The 15,025-nt window shown below is 42.7% G+C and overlaps 1 protein-coding gene across 7 annotated transcripts in view; it reads left to right on the forward strand.

Annotated features, from left to right (window-relative positions):
- Positions 1-9,091: 9,091 nt before the first annotated feature.
- ZC3H11A (zinc finger CCCH-type containing 11A) overlaps positions 9,092-15,025 on the forward strand; it is a 43,010-nt gene continuing 37,076 nt past the window's right edge. Inside the window, exons 1-3 of one of the 7 annotated variants that reach the window (XM_044267659.1) lie at positions 9,092-9,239; positions 9,728-9,789; positions 9,884-10,035. The gene's annotated coding sequence lies outside the window, so the exon portion shown is untranslated. Of the gene's footprint in view, positions 9,240-9,330; positions 10,036-15,025 lie in introns of those variants that run through there. The other 6 variants (XM_044267657.1, XM_044267661.1, XM_044267658.1 and 3 more) reach the window with 6 other exon arrangements.

The raw sequence follows: 15,025 nt of genomic DNA on the forward strand, positions 1-15,025 counted from the left end.
CTGCAGCAATAGTCTATCAGTCATTCTCAAACCTCAGTGTTTATTAGAATCACCCAGAAAGCTTATTAAACTACAGCTTCTCTGATTCATTAGGATGACACTTTGCATTCCTTTTTTTTTTTAAGATTTTATTTATTTATTTATTTGACAGAGATGGGGAGAGAGAAAGAAGACAGTGAGAGAGGGAACACAAGCAGGGGGAATGGGAAAGGGAGAAGCAGGCTTCCAGCAGAGCAGGGAGCCAAATGTGGGGCTCGATCCCAGGACCCTGGGATCATGACCTGAGCTGAAGGCAGAGGCTTAATGACAGAGCCACCCAGGCGTTCCCGGACACTGCATTCCTAACAACATTCCAGATGTTGCTGAACCTCATCCTGTTTGACAAATAGGAAGTTACAATCTTTTCCAAAGGTTACCTTCTGCTCTTTTTTGAGAATCCCCACGGTGTTTCTGTGTCTGTGAATAGTCTGGGTCACTGTTTGCTACTTCAGCGCCCTGGTGAGAAGGAGACCAGAATACCCTGGGAGCTAGGCTCTGCAATTCCCGGTCCCTAACAACCCCTAACAGATGCCACTCTGACCAAGTCACCCATGCCTGCTGGCCTCTGCCCAGCTCGGGGCAGCCAAGCACCTGCTGCGGCTGCTAATAATGGAACCACAGATCCACCACTCGGTAGAACTAGAAACCTGTTAATGTCACTGGTGTCATTTTCTTGACTTAAATCCCAGAAGTCCTGAAGGAATCGAACTCTAGTTTCCTGACTTCTATAGGCCTTAATGTCAGCATCCCTACAGTTCCCCAGACGGTAAAACTTCAGTGCGGTGGGAAGGAACATGCTCCAACCCTACAAAGCCCAGTCAGAGCCACACCACAGCAAAGGCCGCCCCGCTTTCCGAGGGGTGAGCTCACTCAGTTCACACACATACACTACTCTAGCGTTGCCTCCTGCCACCTCCACCGGCACTCACCTTTGGTGCACACACGACACACCATTAAAGGGGCAGCCCTGTAGTACATTAAGTTGAGTCTGGGTCACTGGCCCCATATCCATTTTCCCTCATCGGGATTTTTCTCTTGAGAAACTGCCCCTCCTTTCCTGAAGTCCAACTTCAGCGGGGCCTTCCCCACCTATCAGTCATGTCTTTGCAGCCTCCAATCTCAGTGATGGGATTGGGGGGGCGGTCAGAGTTCCTGGTTCCTCTGTTTTGTGGGATGGGCTCGTTTCTGAATAAATTTGTGGCTGCAGAAAGATACAAGGGATTTCACCACGATTCACTGATGAAGGCGAACAAATCCCCAAAGCAAGAAGATACACTGGAGGAAAGTCATTGTCAAACTCCTCTCCACAAGAACACAAGGTCCGCCCAGGCCAGTAAAGCATTAACATATACATGGTACAGATGTTCAAGAAGTGATAGCCATTACTATTATTGCCTGTTTCTGCCCTAAAACCCATTTTTCTCCCCAACTCAGTTTCTCCTTGGGGTTTTCCTGCCCATCCCAGGGCCACAACCCTAATCTCCACTCTCGTTTCTTCCCACCCAACTTGTGCCTAGCGCTTGACTACCTAATCTCTGTCCCTCTAGCTCCTCTCTCCCCAAGTCCATTTTGTCCTACTCTTCCCTTAAACAAGAAACAACAGGTCCCTATTTGTAATCATCCAAACTCCTCTCCCTGGCCTTCTAACCCTGCTCCCTAATCTCTCTAATCTTAGCATGTCTTCCCCCAAATCCATCCAAACACACATCAAATGCCTTCAGGCACTGGGACTATAAAGATGAACAAGATGTTGCTGCTCTCAGTGAGCTCACTGTGTACAGAAGGAAGCAAATGAAGAATAAGCCAACTCCTAAGAAGTAAGAAAGCCTAGGCTGCTGGATCCCAGTCATTAGGTTGATTGACGAGGAAGAAGAGGCATTTGAGACAGAAGAAAGCAGATGTGCAAAAGCATGGTGGCCTGAGGAGAAGAAAGCACTGAGGTCATTCCAGGTCATTCGACATGAGGGAGAAAAGAGCTAGAGGAGAATGGTCTGACAATTTGGGGGGATGAAGAAGTAGGCAGGAGTAAGATTTTGCATATTAGTAGATAACCACAGAAGCTTAGGAATCATCCTAAGGTTAATGGATCATAGCTGAAGGATTTTCAGTAGGGAAGTAAATTTTAATCTTACTATACAGGTTTGAAATTGCTCTGATTCATGGACAAGTCCAAATTAAGGGACATGTTTAAAATGTGTTTGGTGGGGGCCTGGGTGGCTCTGTCATCAATTAAGTGTCTGCCTTCAGCTCAGGTCATGATACCCAGGTCCTGGGATTGAGTCCCAGGTGGGGCTTCCTATCCAGAGGGGAGTCTACTTCTCCCTTTCCCTCTGATGCTCCCCCTGCTTGTCCTTTCTCTTGCTCGCTCTCTCTTTCGAATAAATAAATAAATCTTTTAAAAAACTAAAATAAAATTGTTTTAAGGATCTTACAATACAGAGAGATTGGTATTTGTGAACATGGAAGGAACGCTAAGAGGAATGACCAGTATAGTTTTGATTATACCGCATGAATCAGAGTCTGTCCTATAAAAACAATAATTAGGCAGTCCATCAGGGAATGCAAAATTAGTCATTACTGGCATAATCGCCCTTCATTTTGCATAATACTGTGTATCTGCCAAGAATCAGTATTAATTCATTCATCACAGTGATAGGCAAGTTTGAAGAAGAAGCTTCCAATTAGTGTAGGACAATACAAGGGATCTCTGCCTCCTCTCATGGGATGGATTAGATTACCTATTCAAATTATATGCATTGAAAAAATGTGAGTAGATGGATGGATTAGATTACCTATTCAAATTATATGCATTGAAAAAATGTGAGTAGATTAATACATAAACACAGTGTAAAACTCAAACACCAAAAGCCAGTGAAAAGTAAGCTTCACCCCATGCCACCTAGTAAGTTCCTCGCCCCCTTGATCTTCCCCAGAGGCAACTACTCTTGTAAATTCTTCTGAAGATCATCTATAACACACAAATGGTAAAACTTTATAATGGTCCTTTGCATGTTTATACACATTAATACAGGTGCACAGCGCAAAGCACATCCTTGCTCTTCATGACAGCATAGAACTTCATTGTACAGCTGCACTACTTTGAATCTAGTCATTATCATATTTATAGGTTAAATCACAGCCATGTACGTATGTCATTTCTGCTTGTGTGTGAGTACAAGTACAGGACAAACTTCTAGATGTAGAATTGCCGGGTCAAAGTATAGAGATATCCATTTTTTAACTAGTTTTAATAACACAAGTAACATATATATAGTAAAACAAGATTCAAACCAGTACCAAAAAGTACAGTGAGAAGTTTCCTTTCTACCTCCCATATCCAGCTCCACTTTCCTCCGTTCATCACTTTTAATAGATTCTCCAGAAAGTATTCCTTGCACAGGCGTGTGGGTGTGTGAGTGAGTGTGAGTGTGTGATGTTTAGATTATACCTGCATTTTATTTTTTATTTTTTGAATTTTATTTATTTGAAGATATCGCTACACCCAGTGTGGGCGTTGAACTCAAGCCCGAGATCAAGAGTTGCGCTCTTCCAACCGAGCCCGCCAGGTGCCCTTGTACTTGCATTTTGGAAGAGAAATTCTGTGGTTCTTTGCAAGATGAGGCAGGGCAAGGTGGAGAGGCAGCAAAACCAATGAAAAGGTATGGCAGCAATCCTGAAAAATGAGCAAAGAATTTTATCATTTTACAAGCAGAAGCAATGGGGATGGAAAAGAAAAATGCAGATTCAAGAGATATTTAGGAGGCCAAGTCCATAAGGTTCTTAAGCATTTGGACAGGGGAGGTGAGGAAAAGGGAGGCGTTCTGGTTCACTCCCAGATTTCTAACCTCAGTAACTGGGTGGATGGTGGGTGGCGCCCTCCACTAAGACAAAGACGTCAGGAAGAGGAGGAGATGTAGGAGACATGAGGTGATGATTCGTTTTGGTGAGCTGAATTTAAAATGACTCTGAAACATGCAAATGAAGATTCCTGTAGGCAGCTGGACGGCGATCTGGGTCAGAGATACAGGTCTGAGTCACCACATAAAATTAATTCATAGTTGAAACCAAAGAAAGGGATGGATAACCCAGAGACAGAATGCAGTGTGAGAAAAGATGAGGGCTGAGGACTGAATCCTGGAAAACACCAACGATTAAGTGAGAGACAGAGAAAGAGGAACATGGAAAAAGACTAGAGAACAGGCAGCCAGAGAATCTGGAAGGAAACCAAGGTCCAATTTTGTTCTTTAAGCGATGGGAGGGGGAGTTTAAAGAAAGAAAAAAGAGCGGTGCCTGGGTGGCACAGTCCATTAAACATCCGACTCCTGATTTTGGCTCTGGTCATGATCTCAGGGTCTTGAGATCAGTTCTACTATCAGTGTGCTTGGGTTTCTCTCCCTCTCTCTCCCTCTTCCCCTCCCCTGACCTCCTGGCATGCGCATGCGTACACTCTCTGTCCAAAAAAAAAAAGAAAAGAAAAATGGTGAATGAGTGTCAAATGATTGTATAATGATTTGGAGTTGGACAGACGTGGGTGTGAAGCCTGACTTTGCTATTCACTAGCAATGACCCTTGGAGTCACTAGCAATGACCCTGGGATTCATCGCTAGAACTTTGTGTTTGTAAAAGAAGGTTAATGATAATTACTTATCCAATAGTAATAGATAATAGTAGTCATCTAACGGTAATTTTGAGGATTCAATTGAACGATGTATATAAAGAAACTGTGACACATGATAAACTGTCAGTATAAGCCGGTTACTAAGAAGAAGAAGAAAAACAGGCCCTGAGAAGGAGCCATTCAATATAAAACTTGACCCCACTGAAGTAATTTCAGAGAAGCCATGAGACTGTAAATCTGAAATACACTGAATAGTGTATGTGGAGGTGAAAAAGTAGCCAAGAACGTTGGCAATTAAAATAAGATGAGAGGGGTGCCTGGGTGACTCAGTGGGTAGGGCCTCCTCCTTCGGCTCGGGTTGTGATCTCGGGGTCCTGGGATCGAGCCCTGCGTCAGGCTCTCTGCTCAGCGGGGAGCCTGCTTCTTCCTACCCCCTCTCTGCCTACCTCTTTGCCTACTTGTGATCTCTCTCTCTCTGTCAAATAAATAAATAAAATCTTAAAAAAAAAAGATATGATGAGAAATTAGGTGTGCCGGTGAAATATAAGGAATTGAGCATGAGACTTCCTCACCATCCAATTTCTCTTTTTATTTACTTATTTTTTAAAACATTTTGTTTATTGGGGCGCCTCGGTGGCTCAGTGGGTTAAGCCTCTGCCTTCGGCTCAGGTCATGATCTCAGGGTCCTAGGATCGAGCCCCACATCGGGCTCTCTGCTCAGCAGGGAGCCTGCTTCCCTGCCCTCTCTCTCTGCCTGCCTCTCTGCCTGCTTGTGATCTCTGTCTGTCAAATAAATAAATAAAATATTTAAAAAATATATAAACATTTTGTTTATTCATTCATTTGACAGAGAGAGAGAGATCACAAGCAGGCAGAGAGAGAGGGGGAAGAAGAAGGCTCCCTGATGAGCAGAGAGCCCGATGGGGGTCTCGATCCCAGGACCCTGAGATCATGACCAGAACCAAAGGCAGAGGCATAACCCACTGAGCCACCCAGGTGCCCCCAATTTTTCTTTTTAAATAGAAGGGGGAGTCTTATATGTTTCTAGGCTTTGGGGAACAATTATGAGAGACAAGTTTAAAATACAAGGGACTGAACATCACTATTTCAGTCTTCCTGAGACACAACTTTGCGCACTTTCTACCTTTCTACAAACTTTCTACCATTTTGTTCCTGTTCCAAACCTTTGAAGAACTCCTATTGTCTAAACAATATTATTCAAATGCCTTCCCAACATTCAAGGTCTTCCAAATTCTTACTCCCACCTACTTTTACAACGTTCTCTCTTTCTCTAACCTGTGGACACCTCCAGTTGAATATCTTTTTTTTTTTTAAGATTTTATTTATTTGACAAACAGAGATCACAAGTAGGCAGAAAGGCAGGCAGAGAGGGAGAGCATGGGAAGCAGGCTGCCTGTGGAGCAGAGAGCCTGATGCAGAGCTTGATCCTAGGACTCTGGGATCATGACCTGAGCCGAAGGCAGAGGCTTTAACCCACTGAGCCACCCAGGTGCCCCTCCAGTTGAATTTCTTTCCTCACCCCTTCAAGGCGTTTCCTTACATAGCTTCTTTCCTTGTCTTCACCTACCTCTCACTTCTGGTCTATGTTCAGGCAACTCAAGTCTTACTCCCTCCAGAAAGCATGTCCTGAAACACTGTACTTTTCCATGGCTACCTTCTCCTTTCTCAGACCAGCCCACAAAGTGATTTCTGTTGTTGCTGTTTTGTTTGGATTAGCTCCCAAGTTGAAGAATCAGAAATTTTCACATAAAACTCTGAATTTCCAGTTTCTCTTTAAAAGCATGAAGATGTGGTGACAGTGAGTCTGCATCCCCCTTGGCAAGAATGGGCTGTAGTTCATGGTAACAGCTGGCCCTTTGGCTAGGGCACGGACTCCAAGTTTTTCCTTGCAGCTGCTCACCATACCCATATACACATGTGCCTGGCTCGTCTAAGTATTTGAGTTTACAATGCCAAGTCTAAACCATGGCTGGACACTTGGTGTGTGCTACTTGGTGGTTATTTAGCTTTATATTTATCACATCTTCCAGAAACTTCCAGATGGACATTTCCACACCTTAGGCCCATTTGGGATCCCCCACAAAGCCTACCACAGCAACCTAAACACAGGAGTATAGTTAGTGTAAGGTAATTGAGGATGATGAGGATGAATACTGGTCTGTCTTTTCTTAAATAACCCATCACCCAGTAAAACCAGTTACCCCATTCCAAAATTAAACACCAAGGGAAAAAAAGTTCCATATAAGTAAATAAAACCACCTAAGAACACACTGGGGGTGAAGAGGGGAAGGCAGTCTACGAAGGTTGATTTCGGTGAAACCAGGTGTGGTCTTGTAGCTAGAGCAAGATGCTGAAATTTATGTGTTTAAGGTTTCTTGCTACAAGGCTCTGTTGGTCCCTATTTTCTCCCTCATGACAGACAGCCGAGCCCCAAAGGCAGGAAGGAAAAGAGGAGGAATGATGGATACTGGTAATCTATACTGAGTTGGAGACATGTAGGTGTAGAACTGGCTTTCAAGAATACTCCTGTTATCCACTGTGTGGACTCATCTGGCATTATGACCCAAAGTCATAGGGCCAGAGGTCAGATCTTGATGTAAGGGCATATAGATTATGGAGGAGAGACAAAGTTTGAAATGTATGGAGGCAGAAGCTAGTCTGTGGAAAATTCTTTCAATCATCGCACTTATAAAATTGTCAGTGGAAGACTCAGTTATCACTAATACCCGCTATGGTAGCAAGCATCCAAGATAGGCCCCAGTGATCACTGCCTCACATTATTCATACCCTGCTGAAACAAACTCAAAACAGCCTTACAGTGGAATGAGAACTGTTAAAAAGAATTAGGTAGGCCTCTAACCCCTGATGACCACTAAAAGAGATTCAAGATACACTGTACAGTGGGGGAAAAAAGCAAACTGCAAAACAATATGGATAATATGGATAGTTTAACTTGTTCATATCTTAAAAATACTGTATTTCTTTCATTCTAAAGCACGTAACCTTTCAACTTTTAACACTTCTGATTAATGAATGTCCCATCAGAGTTTAATTGGCTGGGGGTGTTTTTTGTTTTTGTTTTTGTTTTGTCTTAGAGTTCTATAAAATAAGATGTGTCTTACTGCTTTAGATTTGATGAAATATGATGAACTATAGTATGTCAATCAGAACAGAACTGCAGCTCCCAAAGCCCTGGGCTGAAAAACCCTTCACTATTTGGTTAGCCTTCTGCTAAACTGAAAAACCCTAGGTGTTGTGGGCACAGACAGAAACTGGTTATCAGGAACCTGTTTGTTAGGCCTGGTTGACATGGCAATCACAGAGTATTGTCCTGTAAGTCAGAGACTGGGGCTAGGATTCTAATGTTGTGTCCTCTCACTTTGAAAGGAGGTAAAAGCCCACGTTGAGGAGACCCCAGACTGCTCTGAGTGGTACTGGCTGAGGCTCCCACACCGAGCTGATATCTGGCAGAACAAGCCTTGGGAGGAAATAAAAGGTGCCTGGAGTCCCACCTGCTTTACCATCAACTGTATGCTTTCTTAGTGACAGAACTGTATCCTTTATCCAAGTTGGGTACCATGTTGTCACACAAGCAAGTTTTTTTGAGCCACTAACCCAGCAGGGATCTTAGGCTCCTACTGGATCACAGTAGTAGATTTAGGCATATTTGCATACAAAAACGTTAGAAAGAATATATGCTAAATTAGTGAGAGATCATTTTGCAGGAATGAAATCAATGGAGAGTTAAATGTTCTATGGTTGCGTATTAAAAAATTTAAAAAACACTTACATGTATTAGTTTTATAAGAGGAAAAAAGGTAAACACATTCAAATTGTAAAGTACAGAACAATGTTAATAATGAAGGAGCAGGGGACGACTGGTTTTTTTCCCCTCTTCCTACTCCAACACCCACGAAACTTGTAATGAGCATTAATTATTTTTTCAATACAAAAACTTGTTTTAATAAATAAAAGAAATTCCCCCAAGCCCAATTTTGCCTCTTCAAATAAAAATAAAGGCACAAATCCTTCAACATTGCATGGGAAAAGTAGTTTATCTCTAAATGAAAATTATATATGGTTCGGGTGATTTATTCATGAACCAAATTCTACAGGGGATTACTGTCTGGTAGACACCGTTCCCGCGGCTTTCTTGCTTATCGCCTCATTTGATTAAAAAACTTTTTAAAATCAAAGACAGTTACAAGAAATCCGTAAATTTCTAAAAATGCGTTCTCCCCAAAACGAAGACAACCCACGTCGTAACGCCTCCCCTCTCACGTGACCCTATGACCCAGGGAAGCCATCTTAAGCATCGCCTCATAGAGGAAACTACAACTCCCAGAATCCTCTCGCATTGCGTCGTGCTGGCACTTTTACTGGCCGGGTCTTAGAGCTGAGCCCGTAGCCAGGCGCCATCTTTGACGCTGGCAGTCTTGGATTTCTGCTGGTGTTGCTGCTGTGAGGACGGCGGGCGGCAGCGGCTAAGAAAGAAGAAAGACGTGGCAGCAAGCGGGAGTCGGGGACAGTGTCGGCGGTTCGGTAAAGTTTCTGTTCTCTGGTAACTAGACCCGTTTTTTGATTCCCGGTGGCTCGGGGCAAGGGAGGTGGGGGAGAGGGCGAGGGGAGTGGCCGCGGCCTCCCCTCGCCCCTGGGTTGCGGCCTAGCCCGGGAAGTCTGAGCGGGTCCTTAGGCCCAGCGGTAACGACCCTCCTCCCCCACCTCCCGCCCGCAGCCCTAGCCGGGGCGAGCTGGGAGCCCGGGGCTCCCGCTCCCAGTTCCATCCACCCCACCCCCATCCCCTGCACCCCACCCCCACGGCGCCTGCTCCTTTCCCAACAACCTTCTTCCCCTCCCCCACATCCGGTGTTGGCGAAACCGTAGGAGCCGGGAGCAGCCCCGGAAAGCCGACTTGTTCCCCGTCTCCCGGAGAGAGAACTGACACTAGATTGCTTTCTTCGCGACACTTTCCCTAGTTTAGCGGACCCCCACTGCCTAAATCAAATCGAGTGCCAGGAGCTGAATTTACCTACTCTCATTCCTCTCCAGGGCCCCACTACTTGGGAGATACTCTCAAACTCCACATACTGAAAGCCACCGACCTAAATCCGGTATCCTACACCCCTTCCCTACCTTAATTAACTCCCACCCCAGCCCTCCGCATCGGAGTCAAGAACAACAGGGACACTTCCGTTCTCCTTGTAGGATTGATGAAATCGTAATGAAGAACACCCCCTAAAGTCCCATAATCGGTGCGGATTCCTATGGGGAAGGCCCATGTTGTTGACATCTTGCAGGCCTTGGTTCTGGACCTTGAGAAGGAGGCTGTGGAACTAGTGATAGCGATGCTTTTTAGGGTAAATGTATGTAGGTATTGGGGGAAGGGGAGGGATAACCGAAAAGGAATGAAAGTGGTTTAAAGCTCAAATTTCAGTTTTTGCTGTTCATATAGAGTTCAACTCATGAGTTACTCATTTACAGGCAGTAAAGGTTCTCCAGTCTAAAAATGTCTGAAAACTAAATTTGGATTAACTCTTGTTACAAACAGTAAATTGAAAATGCAGCTTGTGACCCAAATTTTTATTCTCAAAACACTTTTTTTTTTAGCCATCCACATTTTTAAAAATTGTGTTACTTTTATTTAGAGCTGAAAGGGCTCAGCTAGCATTTGCTGTTAATGACCAGTATGTGGAGTCTGCTTTATATTCCCAGAATTGACTTTTTGGGTTGTATTGTCAAATCACAGTCCTAAATGATGAATGTTGAATGATGCACTATGTTTTTGTTTAAGTGAAATTTCCTGAAAATAATTTCAGAATTAAGGGAAATTGATGTCGCTACCATGACGCATCATTAAAATATATATTTTTAAAGCTGAAGGCATTTCAAGGAGATTAGTTCTTGATGAAGCAGAAAGAACATGGGCCTGGGATTTGGAAGACATGGCTTCTAGCTGCTACTAACTCTGACTCTGGGAAAGTGCACCTCAAGTTGTTGTTTTCTATAATATGAAGAGATTGGACTATTTGAAATCAGATTCAGAACTCAGAAGTTGTAAGGGATCATAAAGCCCTCTAAGAAGAGAGTTTGGGAATGTTCTCCATTGCTGTCACTTTTCCTCCAAAAATAACCTGGCTTGGAAATCATTGTTTCGAAGGGAATTTGATTCCCCATAGAAATTGGAGACGAGGTAATGCAATTAGAGAGGAACAGCTGTATTTCTACTTGAGTAATAAACCCACTAACAGATTCTGGTACGAATTTTGGAGACACAAAGAGAATGAGTGTATGTACCTTAAGTGTACCAGTTTCCTCACTCTCTTCTGGAAGACGATGCAGCACTTTTAGTGGTGCTGGGATTCTGGGATGTGTTCCTATTAATTCTAATACAGATGAAGAAGATGTGGTAGAGGGAAAGATGGTGGCAGAAGGCATGGATAAAGAGGCAAAATTGCCTGCTAAAAAGAAAAGAAAGAAGGGCTTACGGATTAAGGGGAAAAGGCGAAGAAAAAAACTGATTCTCGCGAAAAAGTTCAGTAAAGATTTGGGATCTGGGAGGCCTGTTGCAGATGCCCCTGCTTTATTAACTTCCAGTGCCCATGAGCAGGATGAAGAAAGTCTTTTTGAGAGCAATATAGAAAAACAGATCTATCTACCTAGTACCAGAGCCAAGACCTCCATTGTATGGCACTTCTTTCATGTCGACCCGCAGTATACCTGGAGGGCTATTTGTAACCTCTGTGAAAAAAGTGTTAGCAGGGGTAAACCAGGCAGCCATCTGGGGACATCTACACTACAACGACATCTGCAGGCAAGGCATTCACCTCACTGGACCAGGGCCAACAAATATGGTGTCACTAGTGGGGAAGAGGATTTTACTTTGGATGTGCCTTTATCTCCCTCTTCTGCTGGAAGCAATGGAAGCTTTGAATATATGTCTACTGATCCATTAGATGAAAACAGAATGGGTAAGAAACGTGATAAATCAGTGTCTGATGCCCTGAGGGCAGAAAGAGGGAGATTTCTCATCAAAAGTAATATTGTCAAGCATGCCTTAATTCCTGGAACAAGAGCCAAGACATCTGCAGTTTGGAATTTTTTTTATACTGATCCTCAGCACATTTCAAGAGCTGTGTGTAATATATGTAAAAGAAGTGTGAGCCGGGGTAGGCCAGGTTCTCACTTAGGAACTTCAACACTTCAACGTCACCTGCAGGCCACACATCCCATCCATTGGGCTGTTGCCAACAAAGACAATGGTGCAGTTGGAAATGGATTAGATGAGGGAGAGACTGAGAGAAATGATCTCTTAAGGGATCCCCTGCATGGAGAGAAGTCTACGGGCAGCCACGATTTAACAGCTGAGGACCTTAGTGACTCAGATTCAGATGAACCTCCTGTGTTAGAGGTTGAAAATAGTAGAAGATCTGAGAGTCCTATTCCTGTTGCAGAGCAAGATACTCTGACACATGCACAGGAGAGAGAAACGACATATTCTGAAAATTCAGTCTCAAGTCAAATAAGTCAGGCAATTATTCAGATGATCGTGGAGGATATGCATCCTTACAACTACTTCTCAACCCCAGCCTTTCAGAGGTTCATGCAGATTGTGGCCCCTGACTATAGGTTACCATCTGAGACTTACTTTTTCACAAAGGCTGTACCTCAATTATACGACTGGGTCAGAGAAAAAATTTTCTTAACTTTGGAGAATGTTCAAAGCCAAAAGATCCACTTGACTGTGGACATATGGACCCATGACCCATCCACTGACTATTTCATCGTAACTGTGCACTGGGTCTCTTTGGAAACTGCACCTTCCAGTAATGGCAGGATCCCTAATTTCAGAAAGTGGGCAGTACTTTGTGTAACAGGGTTGGCCAAAGACTGCTTGATAACCAACATTTTACAAGAACTAAATGACCAGATTGGTTTGTGGCTTTCTCCTAATTTCCTCATTCCTAGCTTTATTGTTTCCGATAATTCCTCTAACGTGGTACATGCAATCAAAGATGGAGGTTTTACCCATGTGCCGTGCTTCCTGCATTGTTTAAATATAGTCATTCAGGACTTTTTTTGTGAGCACAAAAGCATTGAGAATATGTTAGTAGCTGCTAGGAAAACCTGTCATCATTTTAGTCATTCAGTCAAGGCCCGTCAGATTCTGCAGGAGTTTCAAAATGATCATCAGCTTCCATGGAAGAATTTGAAGCAGGATGAAACTGGCCATTGGATTTCTACCTTTTATATGTTAAAATGGCTCTTGGAGCATTGCTACTCAGTTCACCATAGTCTGGGTAGAGCTAGTGGGGTTGTGCTCACCTCACTTCAGTGGACTTTAATGACTTATGTTTGTGATATTCTTAAACCATTTGAGGAAGCCACCCAGAAAGTGAGTGTCAAGACCACAGGATTGAACCAGGTGCTCCCCCTAATCCATCATCTGCTCCTTTCTCTGCAGAAACTCAGAGAAGATTTTCAAATAAGAGGTATTACCCAGGCACTCAATCTGGTGGACAGTTTATCTCTGAAACTTGAAACTGATACCCTGCTGAGTGCCATGCTAAAATCCAAGCCCTGTATCTTGGCTGCTTTGTTAGACCCTTGCTTTAAAAACAGTTTGGAAGACTTTTTCCCTCAAGGTGCTGATTTAGAAACTTATAAGCAGATCCTTGCAGAAGAAGTTTGCAATTACATGGAATCTTCAGAGGTGTGCCATATTGCAACGTCAGATGCTTCTGGTCCCCCAGCCATTGTAGGAGCTGATTCGTTTACCTCATCTATAAGAGAAGGCACCTCCAGTTCAGGGTCTTTTGATAGCTCAGCTGTAGATAATGTTGCCATTGGAAGCAAAAGCTTCATGTTTCCTTCCGCCATAGCAGTAGTGGATGAATACTTCAAAGAGAAGTATTCAGATATCTCAGGAGGTGGTGACCCTTTGATTTACTGGCAGAGGAAGGTGAGCATATGGCCAGCTTTGACCCAAGTTGCCATTCAGTATCTAAGCTGCCCCATGTGTAGTTGGCAGTCCGAATGTATCTTTACTGCAAATAGCCAGTTTCATCCAAAACAGATCGTGAGCCTGGACTTTGACAATATAGAACAGCTGATGTTTTTGAAAATGAACTTGAAAAATGTTAACTATGATTATTCTACATTGGTTCTGAGCTGGGATCCTGGGAATGAAGTTATTCAAAGCAATGAAAAAGAAATATTACCTTAATTTCTTTTTCCGTTTTCCATTTGAAATGGGCAACTTGTTCCTATGTTACTGTATCTGAATCGCTATAGTTGTTATATATAGTTATACTAATTATTCTTCATACACAAATCTGGGGAAACCTGAAAACACAAAACGTGCTGAAAATTCCTCAGTGGTAATAGTAATGCTGGCAAAGTGAAGATTAAAAATTCCACAGTAGTAACTCAATGTAGCTGTCTCTTGAAATTTTGTTTATACCAATTAAGAGAGAAAAGATATTTTTTTACCTAAAAAAATATAGTGCAGCATTGAAAGGCTTTAGGCTATTTCTGGCTGGTAGATTAAACTTGTAATTGGTTTTAAGTAAAAATTTCTCCCATCATGAGAAGTTTGATTGCTCTGAAACCAATGAAATTGAGGGAAAAAAGTATCCTAAGTTGTTTATTCCTCCCCCTTGCTCCCATTTTTCTGTTTCTTTAAAATCCCTGATCCGTACTCACAGCTTGGCAAAAACAAAGTGAAATTTGGAAATTTCTGATTGCCTCCTCATACTGGTCAGCTTTATCATTTCAACTTACTGAGTGTGATAGAGTTACCCTTTATATTTAGGATTGGATCTGTGCAAAAGGAAAACATTAGAAAACAATAAAAAAAATTACTTTTAGTTTTTGAATTGCCTTTTTTAACCTTTAGAAAATAGTATAAAAACAACAAAAGATTGTACAGGAACTTTTTACAAATGTATGGGCAAATGCCATTAAAAAAGTTTACAAAAATTGAAATTGGAGTAAAAGCCCCAGGAGCATACTTTTGACAAATACCGTGTCCATTTCCCAAAGAATGTTTCTCTAATTTTAAGTGATCTTAAATGTCTTTAAATACATATGCTGAATGATCCATAATGCTGTATTCTTAACTGTGAGATTGTTTTTTGGCTTTTAATCTTAGCTAAACATAAGCACTCAATATTTTCAGATTTTAGGATTCATTACCTCACTGGTAAAATGAGAGAATTGATCTCAGTGATCTTTAAAGTCCCTTTCCACTCTTAAAGTATGTTTCTGTGGTTGAGTGGGAGGCCAGAAAATGATGACTTTTAGTAAAAGTCTATTACAAGTTTCAGACTGAATAACTAATGTGAGATC

The sequence above is a fragment of the Neovison vison genome, chromosome 10, assembly GCF_020171115.1.
Source record: "Neovison vison isolate M4711 chromosome 10, ASM_NN_V1, whole genome shotgun sequence".
NCBI classification, from domain to species: Eukaryota; Metazoa; Chordata; class Mammalia; order Carnivora; family Mustelidae; genus Neogale; species Neogale vison.